We start from the raw sequence: 19,196 nt of genomic DNA, 5'->3' as shown, positions 1-19,196 counted from the left end.
TATATAGGGGGCGAAACACAAAACAGAGGGGCACCTCATGTGCAGATCAACCAAAAGTGAGCATGAAATGATGCAACCAAAATCCAAAAATGAGTCCTCACATTTGGCAATAGCACCCTAATGTGCTGGTAGTGACGTGCGGATATCTCAGGGTGTATCAGCTCACCCTAATGTGCTAGTAGTGACGTGCTGATATCTCAGGGTGACGTGCGGATATCAATGATCTTTGGTACCTAAATTACGCAAACTACAAAAGTCCCATCTACGCATTAAAACAAATGTGTCACTACCAGCATATTAGGGTGAGCTAATACACCCTGAGATATCAGCACGTCACTACCAGCACATTAGGGTGAGCTGATACACCCTGAGATATCAGCACGTCACTACCAGCACATTAGGGTGAGCTGATACACCCTGAGATATCAGCACGTCACTACCAGCACATTAGGGTGAGCTGATACACCCTGAGATATCGGCACGTCACTACCAGCACATTAGGGTGAGCTGATACACCCTGAGATATCAGCACGTCACTACCAGCATATTTGTCACAGCTGCTGATAATCAGAAGTGTTCTGGAATCCGCTGACAAAAAGGATGTGTTGTTACCAAAGAGCAGCAGGCTTCTGTTTAACTGCAAAGCTCCAGTCTGAAGAGGGAGGTGTCCAGGTGCACACTGAATCTGAAGGCAGACTTCCAGGATATGCTGCAGGAAGCAGCTGAACAAGGCAGTAAGTGGCTCTAATGAAACCAGGGGAGGTTCCTCAATAACAAGCAATGAGCAAAGCAGCTAGGATGCTTATAAAGGAACACAACAGGCAGTTCTTAAAGGGACAGGCTGTAAAGATATACTGATATTATGACAGGTCCCCCACACAAGGAAAACCTCCAGGTTTTATTTCCAGGAGTCGATTCAAAAAGAGGGTCTCTCAGGATGTCTCCGATGAAAAAGCGAGACCAAACGAGGGGCAGAAATGTTAGTGGCAGGCTCCCAAGAATCCTCCTCATGCGAATACCCCTCCCAATGGACTAAATACTGAAGTACACCCCGAAACACTCTAGAATCCAGTATTTCAGAGACCTCATACTCCTCTTGGTCAGATTGGGACTGAACCGAATCCGGAATGGACGAAGGAACAGATCGGACAGGAGTATAAGGTTTAATCATGGCAACGTGGAATGAAGGGTGTATGCGATACCTTTCTGGTAACCGTAGTACAACAGCGTTGGAGTTAATGATTTTTTCTATGGGAAATGGTCCTATATACAACTGGTTGAATTTAGCTTTCGTAGCTGGTATTCGTATGTGACGGGTGGATAACCAGACCAAATCCCCGACCTTGTAATCCGGAGCTGGTCGCCGGCGTAAATTGTAGTAGTGTTGATGGCGGGATTGAGCCCGGGTGATATTATCCTGTAATAATTTAAAATTTTGAGCGATGGAATTAACTAAGTCGTTAACAATAGGACATTGAGCATGCATATTGGGTAGGAGATCATAAGTAGGATGAAATCCATAATTGGCGAAAAAGGGGGAAAGCCGAGTGGAATCATTTTTGGTGTTATTATAGGCAAACTCAGCAGTTGCCAAATATTCAGCCCATTTATCTTGTTGCTGGGAACAGAAAACACGTAAATATTGCTCTAAAGTTTGGTTGGTGCGTTCACATTGGCCATTCGTTTGCGGATGATATGATGTTGTAAGTTTTCTTGTGATATTCAATTTGTCACATAAGGATTGCCAAAATTTAGATGTGAATTGGCTACCACGGTCTGTGAGAATACTTGTTGGTAGTCCATGTATTTTTACAATGTTTGATAAAAACAACTCCGCGGTTTGAGATGCAGTGGGTAAAGCTGGTATGGGCAAGAAATGTGCCATCTTAGTAAATAAATCGATAACTACTAAAATTGTAGTATAAGTCTTAGATTCAGGCAACTCTACTATGAAATCCATAGCGACTTCTTTCCATGGTCGATCGGGTATCGGTAATGACATTAAATATCCATAAGGTTTTTTGTGATCCTTTTTGTTTTGAACACATAAAGTACAAGTTTTGACGTAATCCTCTATTGAGCTCCACATCTTAGGCCACCAGTATTTCCTTTTAATTAAATCATATGTATTTTGTATACCAGGATGTCCATTAAGGACTGAGTCATGGTTTTGTTGTAGAATTACCTTTTGTAAAGTTGGTGGTATATACAAGAGATTCTCAAAATAATATAGACCATCTGGATGTTTTATGAGATTATATTTATTTGTATTAACATCCCTGCTTTGAGCAATTCTTGTGTAAAAGGTTGTATGCAGGAGATGAAATTTCCTGGAGATAGAACAGTTCTCTGTGGTTCAATATGGTTATGGGGTGTTCTCTGTCTTGACAGAGCATCTGCTTTCCCGTTACGTGATCCAGGTCTGTATTGTATATGGAAGTTAAACCTAGAGAAATACAGACTCCATCTGAGTTGTCTTGATGACAGCGTGCGATTAGTCTGCAAATACTCTAGGTTCTTGTGGTCAGTATATACAAGAATTGGTATATCTGTACCCTCCAACAAGTGCCTCCAATGTTCGAAAGCTGATTTAATCGATAGGAGTTCTTTTTCCCCAATTGGATAGTTAATTTCTGGAGGTGTTAAAGATCGTGAGTAGTAAGCAACCGGATGAACGGGTTCTGTTAAACTTGTCCTTTGAGATAGGATGGCACCTATTGCATACTCCGATGCATCAACTTCTAGGATGTACTGTTTTGTAGGATCTGGGAAATGAAGTATTGGTGCAGTTGTGAAACATTCTTTTAGTAAATCAAATGCTTGTTGTGCATTCAGAGTCCAAACGAAAGGTGTCCCTTTTCCTGTAAGCCTTGTGAGAGGTTTCACTATAGAAGAAAAAATTTTAATAAATTTTCGATAAAAATTTGAAAAACCTAAGAAACTTTGAAGTTCTTTTACATTGGTTGGTTGTGGCCAATTTGTAATGGAGGATATCTTAGTATCTTCCATATTGATACCATCTGCTGTAATTCTGTAACCAAGAAATGATATATCTTGGGTATGAAATGTACATTTTTCTGGTTTTGCATAGAGATGATTCTCTCTTAATCTGGTTAGTACTGTAGTTACATGTTTTATGTGTTCTTGCAAGGATTCTGAGTAAATCAGGATGTCATCCAAGTAGATGATTACACAAACATCCAGTAAATCACGGAAAACCTCATTAATAAAATGTTGAAAGGTTGCTGGGGCGTTGCAGAGGCCGAATGGCATCACAGTGTACTTGTACAAACCATATCTGGTACGGAACGCTGTGAGCCATTCGTCCCCTTTCCTTATACGGATTAAATTATATGCGCCCCTCAAATCTAGTTTAGTGTAAATAGATGCCTTACCCAACCTTTCAATTAATTCAGTTATCAAAGGTAATGGGTATCTATTTTTAATTGTAATCTTATTGAGCTGTCGGTAGTCAACAATTGGTCTAAGTGTTCCATCTTTATTGCGCACGAAAAACATTCCAGCAGCTGCTGGCGAAGTGGAAGCTCTTATAAAGCCCTTTTTTAGATTCTCATCTAGATATTGTTTTAAGTGCTGTAGCTCAGGCTGAGATAGTGGATAAATGTGACCAAAAGGTATTGGTGACCCAGGAAGGAGATCTATTGGACAATCGTAAGTCCTATGCGGTGGTAAAGTCTCCGCCTCCTTTTTATCAAATACATCCTGAAATTGGGAATAGATTTCAGGTACTGGGTGTTGTAATTTTCCAACTTGATTCTTTGTTGTGGACAGATTATTTATATGTGAGTATATTTGTTTTGGTAAACAATGTTGCTTACAATAATGAGATTGGAATTGTGTACTAAGTGTTTGCCAATCAATGCTAGGTTGGTGTTGTTGTAACCAAGGTAAGCCTAAGATTAATGGAAATAGAGGTGATGGTGTTACGTCGAATGAAATATGTTCTTTATGTTCCCCGTGTGTAACCATAATAATAGGTGTTGTTTGATGTGTGATTGGTCCGTTAGAAATTTGACTACCATCAAATACACGTAACACATATGAATTTTGTTTTTTCTTTAATGCTATTTCATTCCTATACACCACATCTAAATCAATAAAGTTGCTTGAAGCACCGGAATCAACGAGTGCCTTCAACATAATCTCTTTTGAGCCCCACTGTAAGGAAACAAGTAAATGACAGTAAGATGGTTTACCAAAACTTATGTCAGAAGTACTACTGAAGTTATAGTTCTTACCTCTTTTTATCTTGGTAAGGTTAGGGCAGTCTTTTACTTCATGTTCTTTAGATGCGCAATAAAGACAGAGGTTATTTTCCCTTCTCCTCTTTTTCTCTTCAGGGCTTAAAGGTCCCCTGATTACACCAATTTCTATTGGTTCTTCTGTAACTTTATAAGGTTGATAGGATTTCCTTATTATTGGATCTGAATTATATCTTTCCTTCTTTCGTTCCCTTAAACGTCTGTCAATATTAATTGACAAAGACATTAAATTATCCAGACTTTCTGGTATGTCTATTCTAGATAGCTCATCTTTCAGGGCTTCTGATAATCCTAATCTAAATTGGTTTCTAAGTGAGATGTCATTCCACTGTGAATCTTTTGAAACCCTTTTAAATTCGGCTATATAGTCCTCTACAGGCCTCTTTCCCTGTTTAAGAGCTCTCATTGAATTTTCTGATGTGAGTTGTTTGCACGGATCATCATACAATAACGCCATTGCATGAAAAAAAACTTCTAAGTTATCTAATATAGGATCATTTTGCTCAAAATAAGAGTTGGCCCAAGTTCTAGGCTCTGCTCTGAGATAAGAAATAACTGTCAGTACTTTTTGTTTATCAGTAGTGTATGTTTTTGGTCTTAAAGTGAATAAAAGGTAACATGCATTCAAAAAGTCACGGAACTGACTTCTATCACCAGAAAATTTTTCTGGAGGTGATACAATAAGCTCATTTGTTGAATCAATAGTAACCTGTTTAGGAGCTGCAGTATCTTTTATAATGTCTCTTAGTGTCTGATTTTCTAATTGCAACTCTCTTAAACCTTGAGAAAGTTGATCTACTCTCTGTGAAAGATTGTATACATGTGTGGGCAAATCTGCTTGATCCATTTTCAGGCTTGTTATTCTGTCACAGCTGCTGATAATCAGAAGTGTTCTGGAATCCGCTGACAAAAAGGATGTGTTGTTACCAAAGAGCAGCAGGCTTCTGTTTAACTGCAAAGCTCCAGTCTGAAGAGGGAGGTGTCCAGGTGCACACTGAATCTGAAGGCAGACTTCCAGGATATGCTGCAGGAAGCAGCTGAACAAGGCAGTAAGTGGCTCTAATGAAACCAGGGGAGGTTCCTCAATAACAAGCAATGAGCAAAGCAGCCAGGATGCTTATAAAGGAACACAACAGGCAGTTCTTAAAGGGACAGGCTGTAAAGATATATTGATATTATGACAATATTAGGGTGAGCTGATACACCCTGAGATATCAGCATGTCACTACCAGCACATTAGGGTGAGCTGATACACCCTGAGATATCAGCACGTCACTACCAGCACATTAGGGTGAGCTGATACACCCTGAGATATCAGCACGTCACTACCAGCACATTAGGGTGAGCTGATACACCCTGAGATATCAGCACGTCACTACCATCACATTAGGGTGAGCTTATACACCCTGAGATATCAGCACGTCACTACCATCACATTAGGGTGAGCTTATACACCCTGAGATATCAGCACGTCACTACCAGCACATTAGGGTGCTATTGCCAAATGTGAGGACCCATTTTTGGATTTTTGTTGCATCATTTCATGCTCACTTTTGGTTGATCTGCACGTGAGGCACCCCTCTGTTTTGTGTTTCACTTCATAGTTTGGTTTGGATTCATCTGTGAAGGGGAGAGCAGCCACCTATACCTTGATATCCATCGAGACCCTTTGAAAAGTGCAGAGCACGGATTCTTTTGGGACTATTATTGCATAACTATTTGGTAACAGACTTATTGTTTGTATTCCTCGTTGAGATAAGATCTGTTATATCTGTTTAAATATTTATTTCAATATTACCACTTAGACGCCCCCTCATTTGGTTTGTTTTAATATATAGGGGGCACCCTAGGTCAGATAGAATTGCTATAAGATTGTGCAAATCTAAATGTGGGTATATAGAAAACAGTTTAAAAACAATCTATCAATTATAGTAAATCAGACAATTGTTACAGTTTGCAGATATCAGAAAATTGGTATAATTATAAAAGTCCCATATAACAATATTATAAGGATCATGCTACCCATTAATTTTTCTTCTTCTAGTTTATTTTGGTAGAAAATGTGTAGTTTCCTTTACCAACTCCCTTTTTTTTTTTTTAAGTGTCTAGAGCACTGGTTTTCAAACCTGTCCTCAGACCTCCCTAACAGGCTACATTTTGTGGATATCTGAACTAGAGCACAGGTGGAATAATCAGCCGATTAGTAAACATACGGCTAGATTACGAGTTTTGCGTTATGAGCGGTGCGGTAATAACTTGCAAGTTATTGCCACCGCTCACTTCCCTACAGCGCTGGTATTACAGGTTTACAAAAACCCGGCGTTATCAGGCAAAAAGTGAGCGTAGAGCAAAATTAAGCTTCATACCGCACTCCAATACCAGCACTGCTGAAAGCCGCGGTGAGCTGGTTTTACGTGCTCGTGCACAATTTCCCCATAGACATCAATGGGGAGAGCCGGCTGAAAAAAAGTCTAACACCTTTAAAAAAGCAGCGTAAAGCTCAATAACGCAGCCTCATTGATTCCTATGGGGAAACTAAATTTATGTTTACACCTAACACCCTAACATGAACCCCGAGTCTAAACACCCCTAATCGTACACTTATTAACCCCTAATCTGCTGCCCCGACATCGCCGACACCTATATTATACTTATTAACCCCTAATATGCCCCTCCGGACATCGCCGCCACTATAATAAACATATTAACCCCTAAACCGCCGTACTCCAGCATCACAAACACTAGTTAAATATTATTAACCCCTAATCTGCCACCCCCAACGTCGCCACCACTATACTAAATTTATTAACCCCTAAACCTAAGTCTAACCGTAACCCTAACACCCCCTAACTTAAATATAATTAAAATAAATCTAAATAAAACCTATCTGTCAGGGTGCCAGGAATCAGACTGCAAAAATAATCACACCTTTATTAATAGCAAAAAATAATAAAAAGTCCACAAGTCAAATAACAAGCCAGGAATCAAAACCAGAGCTGGTAGTCAGACGAGCCGAGTCAGAAGCCAAAGTGAATAGTCAGACGAGCCGAGTCAGGAGCCAAAGCGAGTAGTCAGACGAACCGGAATCAGGAACAAGGGGAACAGCAGAGTCAGGAACCAGCCAGGAATCAGGAACCAGGAGGGACTTCAGACAGCCAGGTAATACACAGGAGCTCTCACAAACAGGTCTGAGACAACGCAAGGGCAAAGCATACTGAACAGAGGCCCTTTAAATAATAAGTGATGACATCACAATTCTGAGACTGCATCCTGTCTCACACGGATGATGTACGCCAGTCTGGCCATAAAAGGAAGTGCACAGTATACACCAGAATCAGCAAGAGAGGTGAGTAAAATGGCTGCCAGCAGCACATGGCAAACAAAGCAGGGAAAAAACCCTGACAGTACCTCCCCTTAACGACCCCTCCCCTGCGGGAACGGGCATGGAAGGCACGGAGGAGGGTGGGAGCATGAACATCAGAGGAAGGAACCCATGAACGCTCCTCCAGACCGTAGCCCCTCCAGTGACCCAAATACTGTACGCGGCCCCTGGACATACGAGAGTCAATAATGCTGCTGACCTCATACTTCTCGTGGTTGTCAACAAAGATAGGACGGGGACGAGGCAACACTGTAGTAAACCGATTACAAACCAATGGTTTCAAGAGGGAGACATGAAAAACATTGGAGATGCGCATTGCAGGAGGAAGGTCAAGAGCGTAGGCCACAGGATTGACCCGTTGCAGTATTCGAAAAGGACCAACATAACGGGGAGCCAGTTTATTGGAAGGCACACAAAGGTTCAAGTTGCGGGAGGACAACCAAACTCTCTCACCAACCTGGTAGAAAGGCGCGGGCAGAAGCCTACAATCAGCCTGGAACTTTTGGCGCTGCATAGAACGATGAAGGCAATCCTGAATCTGCACCCACGTGGAATGGAGTTGCCGGAGATGCTCCTCCAAAGCCGGAATACCCTGAGACATGAATGAATCGGGCAACAAGGATGGTTGAAACCCATAATTCGCCATGAACGGGGATAACTTGGAGGAAGCATTAATAGCACTATTACGAGCAAACTCTGCCCAAGGTAACAGTTCAGACCAATTATTGTGGTGATCTGAGACATAGCAATGGAGGAACTGTTCCAGAGCTTGATTATACCGTTTCGCAGCCCCATTGGATTGAGGGTGATATGGAGAGGAGAAGGAAAGCTGGATCCCCATTTGAGCACAAAAGGAACTCCAAAATCTGGAGACAAACTGGCTACCCTGGTCCAACACTATCTCCTTGGGTAACCCATGTAAATGGAAGACCTCCCGGGCAAAAATTGAAGCAAGCTCCTGAGCGGTAGGCAACTTCTTCAAGGGAATGCAATGTGACATTTTAGAAAAACGGTCAACCACCATGAGGATAACAGTATTGCCATTGGAAACAGGGAGCTCGACAATGAAGTCCATGGAAAGATGTGTCCAAGGACGCTCACCATTAGCAATAGGTTGAAGAAGACCCACAGGAAGACGTCGAGGAGTCTTATTCTGTGCACAAACTGAGCAGGAGGCAACATACGCAGCAACATCAGAACGAAGACCTGGCCACTAGAATTGTCGAGTGACAGACCAAATCATTTGGTTCTTGCCTGGGTGACCTGCGGCTTAAGGATAGTGGTAAGTGTGCAAAAGTTTAGTTCGAAGATTCTCAGGAACAAAACACTTACCACTAGGTTTCTCAGGTGGTGCATTGGTTTGTGCAGCCAGGATCTCCTCCCCCAAGGGAGAAGTCAAATTAGTACGTATGGTAGCAAACATATGGTCAGGAGGTATAACTGGAGTAGGTACAGACTCTTCCTTGGACAGAGGCGAAAATTGTCGAGAGAGGGCATCAGCCCTAACATTCTTACTACCAGGCAGGTAGGAGACCACTTAATTAAACCAAGACAAAAATAACGCCCATCTGGCCTATCGGGGTGACAAACGTTTTGCTTCAGATAGAAAAGTTAAATTCTTGTGGTCAGTAAGAATGAGCACTGGCACGCTAGTACCCTCGAGAAGATGCCTCCATTCCTTGAGTGCCAAAATTCTGGCCAGTAATTCTCTGTCGCCAATTTCATAATTGCACTCCGCTGGAGACAATTTCTTAGAGAAGAAACCAGACGGATGCAAGGAACCGTCAGGTGTAGGACGTTGAGACAAGAGGGCACCTACTCCAGTCTGACGCATCGACCTCAAGAACAAAAGGCAGGACAGGGTTAGGATGAGCCAAAACTGGAGCGGCAGCAAAGGCAGTCTTAAGACTATCAAAGGCCTTAATGGCAGTAGGTGACCAATGGAGTGGATCATTCTCTTTACGGGTCATGTCTGTGATAGGTTTGACCAAGGAAGAAACGTTTTTAATAAACTTTCTATAGTAAATGGTGAACCCCAAAAAACGTTGAATAGACCGAAGACCAACTGGGTGAGGCCACTGCAGAACTGCAGATAACTTGTCAGGATCCATGGAGAACCCTGCAATGGTCATAACATAACCTAGGAAGGTTACTTGAGTCTGACGGAACTCACATTTCTTGAGTTTACAAAACAGGCCGTTCTCACGTAGTCTCTGAAGAACCCGTGTAACATCAGAACGATGAGCCTCTGTGGGTGAGTGTATGAGGATGTCATCTAAGTACACCACAACACACTGTTGCAACATATCTCGTAGGACATCATTCTCCGCAACAGACAGAGGGTAAACCCAGCCCGAGGAGGAATGGCTCCGGGTTGCAGGTCTATGGCACAATCGTAAGACCGGTGAAGAGGCAACGTACCGGCACGCACCTTGTCAAAAACGTCTAGGAACTCTTGGTACTCCTCTGGCAATTGAGATACTGAAGAAGTGCATAAGACTTTAACTGGTTTCCGAAGACAAGTGGAAATACATTGCAGAGACCACAACAAAATTTCGGACCTGCGCCAGTCGAGACTGGGATTGTGCTTTTGGAGCCAGGGATCACCCAGAACAACCGGAAAATGTGGAGAGATTATCACCTGGAACTGGAGGGTTTCAAAACGGAGAGCCCCAACAGCCATGAATAACGGAGCAGTTTCGTGAGTAACGAGTGCGGGCTGAAGGGGCCTGCCATCAATGGCCTTAATAGCAAGCGGAACGGACTGAGGCAAAACAGGAATGGAGTGCTTTGATACAAAAGCACCGTCAATAAAATAGCCCGCAGCACTGGAGTCAACAAGAGCCTGGGTGACTATGGAGGAGTCCACCCAGGAAAGGACAACCGTGACCAAATGTTTCTCCTTTAGCGGTTCCGGGGACGAGGATAAACCACCCAAGGTCTGCCCACAACAGGACCTTAGGTGTGAGCGTTTCCCGGCCGTGTAGGACAAGATTTCAAAGGCCCTGTAACCCACAATAGAGGCAGAGCCCCTCCCTCCTCCTAAAGGCCCTCTCCACCGCGGAGAGACGCGTGAATCCCAAGTGCATCGGCTCAGCAGTACCTGGTGACTCAGGACCAGGAAGCATGGGAGGAGAGGGAAGCATGGGTGGAAACGAACACGTAGAAGACAACGGAACAGGAGGCATCCGCAAGCGCTCCTTGAAAGAGGGCCTCTCACTTAGTCTGATGTCAATTAGAATAAAAAAAAGACAACAATGCCTCGAGATCTTCTGGTAAATCTCTGGCAGCAACCTCGTCTTTAATCGCATCAGAGAGCCCATGAAAGAAGGCGGCAACAAGGGCTTCATTGTTCCAACCTACCTCTGCGGCAAGCGTATGGAACTCAATGGCATACTGAGCAACAGATCTTGTACCTTGCTGAATGGACATTAATCGTTTAGCAGCAGAGGAGGAGCGAGCCGGAAAGGAGGCCACACATTCAGGGTAATTTGAAATCACAGGTTTATTAGTCTCCCACAAGGGATTAGCCCAGGCAAGAGCTGTGTCAGAGAGTAACGAGATGAGAAATCCCACCTTAGCTCTGTCAGAGGGAAACGCCTGAGGTAACATCTCAAAGTAAATGCCCACCTGGTTCAAAAACCCTCTGCACTGATTAGGATCGCCTCCATATCGCTGAGGTAGAGGTGCAGAACCGGACATGCTCCTGGTAGGACTAGGTGCAGCAGCGGAAACAGGAGCAGCCATAACTTGCGGTCCAAATGTGCAGTGCGAGTCAGCAGGGTTTGCTGGGCTAGTGCAAATTGATCCAAGCAGGTAAAGGTGGATTATAAGCACCATCAGGATTCATGGCCCTTGCGTAATGTCAGGGTGCCAGGAATCAGAATGAGAAGAGAAGTGCAAAAATAATCACACCTTTATTAATAGCAAAAAATAATAAAACGTCCACAAGTCCAAATAAGAAGCCAGGAATCAAAACCAGAGCTAGTAGTCAGACGAGCCGAGTCAGGAGCCAAAGTGAATAGTCAGACAAGACGGTTCAGGAGCCAAAGCGAGTAGTCAGACGAGCCGGAATCAGGAACAAGGAGAACAGCAGAGTCAGGAACAAGCCAGGGATCAGGAACCAGGAGGGACGTCAGACAGCCAGGTAATACACAGGAGATCTCACAAACAGAAAGCTCAACGGCAGAGAGTATGGTTTTCCCTTGCGTTGTCTCAGATGCCTGAGGAAACAGTTTATCTGAGAAACGCGTCGCACTGTTTCTCCATTGGCCATACTTGTTTTGGCACTGAGATGGGTGTTTAACTTTTATACTTTTAAATAAATATGTTTTTATCTTTATTCACTTGGAGAGCTATGTATGGTTTACTGCTACGCTAAATCTAGGGTGTGAATAATTTACACCAATACACTGCCTTTTCACCTTTTGGATCAGCCAGCTGGATTGCTGTAGAAATCCAGCCTGTCTCTATGGGCATAACAGATTGCCTCTTATACATGTGAGTACCCTGTGTATACAACTGGATACAAATACCTACAAGTTACTATTGATCTGCACCATTGGCGCCTCTATCTATTGCTTTTTTCTACAGATTGTCTCCTTTTGGAAGTTGTTAGAGAGCTGCCCCTAGGATCAGCTAGCTGGACTGCTGATAAAATCCAGCCTGCTTCCACTGGCATAACTGATTGCCATTTATACATGTGAGTACCCTGTGTTAGCCAATTACAGTTCCATTTAAGAACCATCATTGATCTGCACCATTGGCGCCTCTTCCTTGTGCTTTTATTTATGTAGATTTATCAAATAGTCTTGAAAAAGGCCTGGGAAAGGCCGAAACACTTTGACATACTGGTGAGCTTATTTCTACTAATTATAAAGTGTAATAAACTTTATTGCACCATTGTTTTTTCTTGTTTATTCACAGGTTCAGGATATTTTTATTTTTACTTCTATTTTTATTATTAACATTTCTCTTGTAAGGTGTATCCAGTCCACGGATTCATCCTTTACTTGTGGGATATTCTCCTTCCCAACAGGAAGTGGCAAAGAGAGCACACAGCAGAGCTGTCCATATAGCTCCCCCTCTAGCTCCACCCCCCAGTCATTCTCTTTGCCGGCTCTAAGCAATTGGAAGTGTAAAGTGAATGTGGTGTTAGAAATGTAGTTTTATTTTCTACAAGCAACAGTTTGTTATTTTAAATGGTGCCGGTGTGTACTATTTACTCTCTAGCAGAAAGGAGATGAAGATTTCTGCAGGGAGGAAGATGATTTTAGCATGTTGTAACTAAGATCCACTGCTGTTCCCACATAGGACTGAGGAGTACAAGAAAACTTCAGTTGGGGGGAACGGTTTGCAGGTTAGGCTGCAAAAGAGGTATGTTCAGTCATTTATTTCTAGACAAGACTGTGATAATGCTAGAAAGGACTGATAATATCCCCATGAGGGAAGGGTAAGCTGTATTCAGAGACTAAGTATGGAATTGCAAGCTTACATAACAGGGCTAGTTTATGCTGGTTGACACTACTTAATGGCAAACGTTTTTTTATTGAAAATTTTTGTTTTTTGAGACACTTTGAAGGTTCCTTTTGGGTTTCTTTCAGGGGTTGTTACCCACATGGCTATTATTAAAACACTTAGGAGTGTTTCTTTAGGCCTTACAGCACCGGAGTAAGGTGGGAGGGGCCTAATTTCGCGCCTCAGATGCACAGTTATATTTGACTAGAAGTCCAGGCTTTTTCACATGGAGGGTCCTGCTGCAGTTTGAGGGCCTATAAGAAGTTTTTTTCCCCACAAATCTGGTTCCTAAGGGCAGGTAGGGCCACAGCGTTTTTATTGCTAGTGGTGCAATCTTACTAATGCTTTAGGTACATACTGTTAAAGTTTCGAAAAGTTTGCTGCATTTTTCACTGTTTTGCAAAATTGTGTGCCTTTTTTATCTCTTAAAGGCACAGTAACGTTTTTTTCAAAGTCTGTTTTTACTTGATTAAAGTGATTTCTAAGCCTGTTTGTCTTACTACTAGTCTGTTAAACATGTCTGACACCAAGGAAAATCCTTGTTCAATGTGTTTAGAAGCCATGGTGGAACCCCCTCTCAGAATGTGTCCCACTTGTACTTATATGTCTATACATTTTAAAGAACATATTGTCGCACTTAAAAATGTGGCCCAAGATGATTTTCAGGCAGAAGGTAATGAGGTTAGTCCGTTAACCTCTCCCCAAGTGTCACAACCAATTACGCCCGCTCAAGCGACTCCTAGCACCTCTAGTGCGTCTAACTCTTTTACCTTGCAAGACTTGGCGGCAGTTATGGATAATACCCTCTCAGTGTTTTTATCTAAACTGCCCGTGTTACCTGCAAAGCATGATAGCTCTGTTTTAAGAACAGATTCTGAGCATTCTGACGCTTTAGTAGCCGTATCCGATATACACTCACAACGCTCTGAAATGGGGGCGAGGGATGTGCTGTCTGAGGGAGAAATTTCCGATTCGGGAAAGGTTGCTCCTCAGACAGACTCAGATACGTTGGCTTTTAAATTTAAACTAGAACACCTCCGCTTATTGCTCAGGGAGGTATTAGTTACTCTGGATGACTGCGACCCTTTGGTGGTTCCAGAGAAATTGTGTAAAATGGACAAGTACCTAGAAGTTCCCGTTTACTCTGATGTGTTCCCGGTCCCTCAGAGGATTGCGGATATCGTTACTAGGGAGTGGGATAGACCAGGTATTCCGTTTGTTCCCCCTCCTGTTTTTAAGAAAATGTTCCCCATATCTGACCCCATGCGGGACTCGTGGCAGACGGTCCCTAAGGTGGAGGGGGCTGTTTCTTCACTTGCTAAACGCACAACCATACCGATTGAAGACAGTTGTGCTTTTAAAGACCCTATGGATAAAAAATTAGAGGGTTTACTTAAGAAAATTTTTGTTCAACAAGGTTTTCTTCTCCAACCTATTGCTTGCATTGTTCCTGTAACTACTGCAGCTGCTTTCTTGTTCGAGGCGCTGGAAGATGCGCTCCAGACGGAGACCTCATATGAGGACATTATGGACAGAATTAAGGCTCTTAAGCTAGCTAATTCATCACTAATCAAAATGTATCACAGATGCCGCTTTCCAACTAGCTAAGTTAGCAGCAAAGAATTCAGGTTTCGCCATCTTAGCGAGCAGGGCGCTATGGCTAAAGTCCTGGTCGGCCAATGTGTCGTCAAAATCCAAACTCTTGAACATCCCTTTCAAAGGAAAGACCCTCTTCGGGGCTGAATTGAAGGAGATTATTTCAGAAATCACTGGGGGAAAAGGCCATGCTCTCCCTCAGGACAAGTCCTTTAAGACAAAGAACAAACAAAATAATTTTTGTTCCTTTCGGAATTTCAGGAGCGGCCTCGCTTCACCCTCCCCTACTACAAAGCAAGAGGGGTAACGCTTCACAACCCAGGCCAGCCTGGAAACCTTACCAGGGCTGGAACAAGGGTAAACAGGCCAAGAAGCCTGCAGCTGCTTCCAAGACAGCATGATGGGGTAGCCCCAGATCCGGGACCGGATCTAGTAGGGGGCAGACTCTCTCTCTTCGCTCAGGCCTGGGCAAGAGACGTACACGATCCCTGGGCCTTAGAGATTGTATCCCAGGGATATCTTCTAGAATTCAAGGACTCCCCTCCAAGGGGAAGGTTCCACATTTCTTGTTTGTCTACAGACCAGACAAAGAAAGAGGCGTTCTTACGCTGTGTAAAAGACCTACATACAATGGGAGTGATCAACCCCGTTCCAATTGCGGAACAAGGGCTGGGTTTTTACTCAAACCTGTTTGTGGTTCCCAAGAAAGAAGGAACTTTCAGACCAATCCTGGATCTCAAAATTCTAAACAAATTCCTCAGAGTCCCATCATTCAAGATGAAGACCATTCGGACAATCTTACCAATGATCCAGGAGGGTCAATATATGACTACCATGGATCTAAAGGATGCGTAGCTGCACATTCCTATCCACAAAGATCATCACCAGTTTCTCAGGTTCGCCTTTCTGGACAAGCATTATCAGTTTGCGGCTCTTCCTTTCGGGTTGGCCACTGCTCCCAGAATTTTCACAAAGGTGCTAGGGTCCCTCCTGGCGGTTCTAAGACCGCGGGGCATAGCAGTGGCGCCTTATCTAGACGACATCTTAATTCAGGCGTCGACTTTCCAAAGAGCCAAGTCTCACACGGAAATTGTAGTAGCCTTTCTGAGGTCTCACGGGTGGAAGGTGAACATCAAAAAGAGTTCTCTCTCCCCCCTTACAAGAGTTCCCTTCCTAGGAACCCTAATAGACTCGGTAGAAATGAAAATATTTCTGACGGAGGTCAGAAAGTTAAAGCTCTTAACTACTTGCCGAGCTCTTCATTCCATTCCTCGGCCATCTGTAGCTCAGTGCATGGAGACAATCGGAATAATGGTAGCGGCAATGGACATAGTCCCTTTTGCACGGATACACCTCAGACCACTGCAATTATGCATGCTCAAACAGTGGAATGGGGATTATGCAGATTTGTCTCCTCAAATTCAGTTGGACCAGGGGACCAGAGATTCTCTTCTCTGGTGGTTGTCTCAGGATTACCTGTCTCAGGGAATGTGTTTCCGCAGACCAGAGTGGATCATCGTAACGACCGACGCCAGTCTGTTGGGCTGGGGTGCAGTCTGGGACTCCCTGAAAGCCCAGGGCTTATGGTCTCGGGAAGAAGCTCTTCTCCCGATAAACATTCTGGAACTAAGGGCGATATTCAACGCGCTTCAGGCATGGCCTCAGCTAGCTGCGGCCAAATTCATCAGATTTCAGTCGGACAACATCACGACTGTAGCTTACGTCAATCATCAAGGCGGAACAAGGAGTTCTCTAGCAATGATGGAAGTAACCAAAATAATCAGATGGGCGGAGGATCACTCTTGCCATCTCTCAGCAATTCACATCCCAGGAGTAGACAACTGGGAGGCGGTTTTTGTAAGTCGTCAGACTTTTCACCCGGGGGAGTGGGAACTCCACCCGGAGGTATTTGCCCAGCTGACTCAGCTATGGGGCACTCCAGAACTGGATCTGATGGCGTCCCGTCAGAACACCAAGCTTCCTCTTTACGAGTCCAGGTCCTGGGATCCCCAGGCGGTGCTGATAGATGCTCTAGCAGCGCCTTGGTCCTTCAATCTGGCCTATGTTTTTCCACCGTTTCCTCTCCTCCCTCGTCTGGTTGCCAGAATCAAGCAGGAGAGGGCTTCGGTGATTCTAATGGGGCCTGCGTGGCCACGCAGGACCTGGTATGCAGACCTAGTGGACATGTCATCTGTGCCGCCATGGACACTACCAATGAGGCAGGACCTTCTAATACAAGGTCCTTTCAAACATCCAAATCTAATTTCTCTGCTTCTGACTGCTTGAAGATTGAACGCCTAATTCTATCAAAGCGTGGTTTCTCTGAGTCGGTTATTGATACCCTGATTCAGGCTAGAAAGCCTGTCACCAGGAAAATCTACCATAAGATTTGGCGAAAATATCTTTTTTGGTGCAAATCCAAGGGTTACTCATGGAGTAAGGTTAGGATTCCCAGAATTTTGTCCTTTCTCCAAGACGAATTGGAGAAAGAATTATCAGCTAGTTCCTTAAAGGGACAGATTTCTGCTTTGTCTATTCTTTTTCACAAATGTCTGGCAGAGGTACCAGACGTTCAAACGTTTAGCCAGGCTTTAGTCAGAATCAAGCCTGTTTATAGATCTGTGGCTCCACCATGGAGTCTGAATTTAGTTCTTTCAGTTCTACAAGGGGTTCCGTTTGAACCTTTACATTCCATAGATATTAAGCTTTTATCTTGGAAAGTTTTGTTTTTGGTAGCTATCTCTTCTGTTCGAAGAGTTTCAGAGCTATCTGCTCTACAGTGTGATTCACCTTACCTGGTGTTCCATGCAGATAAGGTAGTTTTGCGTACCAATCCTGGTTTTCTTCCTAAGGTTGTGTCTGATAAGAATATTAATCAGGAAATTGTTGTTCCTTCTCTGTGTCCTAATCCTTCGTCGAAGAAGGAACGTCTGTTACACAATCTTGATGTGGTTCGTGCTTTAAAATTCTATTTACAAGCAACTAAGGATTTCAGACAAACAACTTCATTGTTTGTTATCTATTCTGGTAAGAGGAGAGGTCAGAAGGTGACCGCTACCTCTCTTTCCTTTTGGCTGAAAAGCATCATCCGTTTGGCCTATGAGACTGCAGGCCAGCAGCCTCCTGAAACAATTCGTGCTCATTCTACCAGAGCAGTGGCTTCCACATGGGCTTTTAAAAATGAGGCTTCTGTTGAACAGCTTTGTAGGGCAGCGACTTGGTCTTCGCTGCATACTTTTTCCAAATTTTACAAATTCGATACTTTTGCTTCTTTGGAGGCTATTTTTGGGAGAAAGGTTTTACAAGCAGTGGTGCCTTCCGTTTAAAGTACCTGTCTTGTTTCCTCCCTTAATCCGTGTCCTAAAGCTTTGGTATTGGTATCCCACAAGTAAAGGATGAATCCGTGGACTGGATACACCTTACAAGAGAAAACAGAATTTATGCTTACCTGATAAAAAAATTTCTCTTGTGGTGTATCCAGTCCACGGCCCGCCCTGTCATTTTCAGACAGGTGGTTTCTATTTTTTATACTACAGTCACCACTGCACCCTATGGTTTCTCCTTTTTCTTCCTAACCTTCGGTCGAATGACTGGGGGGTGGAGCTGGAGGGGGAGTTATATGGACAGCTCTGCTGTGTGCTCTCTTTGCCACTTCCTTTTGGGAAGGAGAATATCCCACAAGTAAAGGATGAATCAGTGGACTGGATACACCACAAGAGAAATAAATTTATCAGGTAAGCATAAATTCTGTTTTTTTTTATTTTTCTATTTTTATTTTCATATATTTGTAATTTTTGGTACTTATATACACATCTATAGGATTCAGCATTTCAAGTTTACCCTTTGGGATTTCACCTGGAGATTCAAACTATTTTTCACTGTTTCACACAATATTTTTTTTCACTTTTTCCACGACACACCCAAGTTTGGATTGACTATCACACACCAGTGTTTGGATATTACTATTTGGATACTGTTTGGATATTACTATTTGGACACACATTCCTTTGGAAACTTTGAACTTTAATTTGGACACATATATTTTTGATATTTGCAATATTTTTGTGATTTAATTAGCCATCTCTAATTGTTATTGTCACACATTTCCACTACTGATTCTCACATCTCTGCAACATTGCACATAACAACTTTTGGTCAGTCCTATGCTAACGTGTATCAATTTTTATGTTAACGTGTATTCATTTTTAGATACATCATGGATCCATGCAGTTTTTAGTTATTTTATCATTCTATCAGTGTACCATTGCATACTTATATTTTTTTTTTATACTGTTACTATATGTATTAAACTGTCTACACATACCTCATCAGCCTTTTTAGCTTTTAGCGCTCCCTTCCACACTTTTCACATTTGATACATTCTAAGTCTGCTAGGGGACTTTTGGAAGTGAGCTTAA

The 19,196-nt window shown here is 43.2% G+C and overlaps 1 protein-coding gene and 1 long non-coding RNA gene across 2 annotated transcripts in view; one reads left to right on the top strand and one right to left on the bottom strand.

Moving 5' to 3' along the window:
* LDLRAD2 (low density lipoprotein receptor class A domain containing 2) overlaps positions 1-19,196 on the top strand; it is a 105,166-nt gene that overhangs the window by 84,148 nt on the left and 1,822 nt on the right. The window lies entirely within an intron of this gene.
* On the bottom strand, positions 4,063-4,386 carry LOC128638323 (uncharacterized). The gene is made up of 2 exons (XR_008399083.1): positions 4,260-4,386; positions 4,063-4,179 (listed from the first exon to the last, which is right to left on the bottom strand). It is a non-coding gene; the product is annotated as an uncharacterized LOC128638323 (long non-coding RNA).

This window comes from Bombina bombina, chromosome 8 (assembly GCF_027579735.1).
Source record: "Bombina bombina isolate aBomBom1 chromosome 8, aBomBom1.pri, whole genome shotgun sequence".
In the NCBI taxonomy this organism is placed as follows: domain Eukaryota; kingdom Metazoa; phylum Chordata; class Amphibia; order Anura; family Bombinatoridae; genus Bombina; species Bombina bombina.
This window is presented reverse-complemented; position numbering and strand designations above follow the sequence as displayed.